The sequence below is a fragment of the Orycteropus afer genome, unplaced genomic scaffold (assembly GCF_000298275.1).
Source record: "Orycteropus afer afer isolate SDZICR_OR568_19922 unplaced genomic scaffold, OryAfe1.0 scaffold00136, whole genome shotgun sequence".
NCBI classification, from domain to species: domain Eukaryota; kingdom Metazoa; phylum Chordata; class Mammalia; order Tubulidentata; family Orycteropodidae; genus Orycteropus; species Orycteropus afer.
Genome location: NW_006921723.1, coordinates 7204115 through 7206171, shown reverse-complemented (window position 1 = coordinate 7206171; position 2057 = coordinate 7204115). Strand labels below are relative to the sequence as shown.

General features: G+C 36.9%; 1 protein-coding gene across 1 annotated transcript in view; it reads left to right on the top strand.

Annotated features, from left to right (window-relative positions):
• WRAP73 (WD repeat containing, antisense to TP73) overlaps positions 1-2057 on the top strand; it is a 45381-nt gene that overhangs the window by 7706 nt on the left and 35618 nt on the right. The gene's annotated exons all lie outside the window — the stretch shown is intronic.

Here is a 2057-nt window from a genome sequence, read left to right as displayed (position 1 = left end):
TGACAGTGGTATCCAGGCACCATCTAGTTCTTCTAGTCTCATGGTTATATAGGATGAGGTACACATTGTCTTCTAGTCCCTTGGACTAATTGTTTCTATGTGTCTTTAGTTTTCTTCATTCTTCTTTGCTCTGGACGGATAGAAACAATTGTTGCATCTAGGTGGTTGCTTGCAAGCTTTGAAGACTCTATTTGCTACTCACTAGAGTAGGATGTAAAACAGTGTTTTTGTGTAGCATGTTGTGCTAATTGACTTGATGTGTCCTCTGAGCCAGTAGGCCAAGTTACTTCATCAGGGTGGTTGACTATGGCTAAGAAGTTACCATAACTTTGCCCCGTTAGTTCTGTTTGTATGGACATTCATACAGCACATACAAATACGTATGTACAGATATCATCTGCCAACCTTATATATGTTCATGGGTATATTCCCTTTTGCGTCAGCCTGATCATTCAGTTTGTCTACTCATCTATTTTCCCGTAGATTAACGTTATCACTGATAATGCGGTATTATATATGTAAAAGTGTCTATCTTCATTGTCTGTACCTCTTGTGCACCTCTCTGTGTCTTCCTTTTCTTTTGGTTATTGTGTGGGTCATTCAGGTTGGTATATTACCTTTCCCCTCACCCAAATCAATATTTGCCTCTCCTTTCCCTCCCCTGCCATCCCTGGTAACCAACAAAGAAAGTTTCCTTCCATATATAAACCTTTCCTTGACTTTTTATAGTAGTGAACTAATGCCATATTTGGCCTTCTGTGATCGACTTTACTTCACTCACCATAATGTCTTCCAAGTTTATCCATGTTATGAGGTGTTTTGTGGATTCTACATTATTCTTTATTGTTGCATAGTATTCCATTGTGTGTATGTACCACAATTTGGTTATCCATTCCTCTGTTGATGTGCACTTACGTTGTTTCCATCTCTTTGCTATTGTGAATAGTGCTGCAGTGAACATGGGTGTGCATCTATTTGTGTCCTGTTAATCACTTCTTTAGGATATATACTTAGTAATGGGATTGGTGGATCAAATGATATTTCTAGTTCCAACTTTTTAAGGAATCACCCTACTGCTTTCCACAGTGGTTGTATAATTTTGCAGTCACACCAGCATGTATGAGTGTCCCAGTCCCTCCACATCTTTGCCAGCATTTATTATTTTCCCCAGCAATGTTTTCAGTGCATCGATCTCGTACATGTTTTGTAAAATTTCTCTCTAAGTTTTTAGTTTTGTTTTAGTTAACTCTTGATTATTTGTATAAATGTAAAGACATCCTTAACTTTGGAATTCCCTAAGGTTGTATATTTATAGATGGATATATTTGACCCCTACATATATTCCACTTCTAACAAAATAGTGCTGTCACCCTCACTTCTCATTATGGTAAAGAATTCAGGTGAGCTGCTATTTGATATGTTGCTGTATTTGATATGTTAATTTTTCAGACAATCTAAGTTGGAAAAGATCATTTTAAGTATTGTTGCTTAAGTACTGAAATTTTCCAGTTTGCCTGCAGTATGGGAAATACGGATAAAGTAATGAAAATGTACTTATTTTTTATTATGTTAAGAAAACTTGAAATTATGGAAGAGTGAGATGAGAAAATAATATTTCAAAATGAATGTTCTCTCACAATGAGCATTTTAGTTTATACTTAAATATGAAAGCACAGTGCAGCTTGAAAGCACAGTGCAACTATGGAAGAATATGATTGTGAAGCCTCCTGAAGGATTAACTTAGGCTTTTGAAGAAGGCCCAGACCAATGACTTTCTGAAAAGAGAACTGAAATCTTAGGCTAACTGCCAATTGATTGCCCTGTCACCCTCTGTGAACAGTATCCTGTGTAATGCTGTGTGTCCCTTTGAGCCAAGGGTTTTGTTTTATTTATTTATTTATTTATTTATTAGGATTTGGGTGAAAATTTACAGAGTAAATTCACTTTTCATACAGCAGTTCACATACACTTTGTCTCATGTCATTGACCAAAATTTACAATGCAGCAGCTCCCCTCCCACTTCCTCCCCATAGTTACCTCCTCCCAGTGTCCGTCCC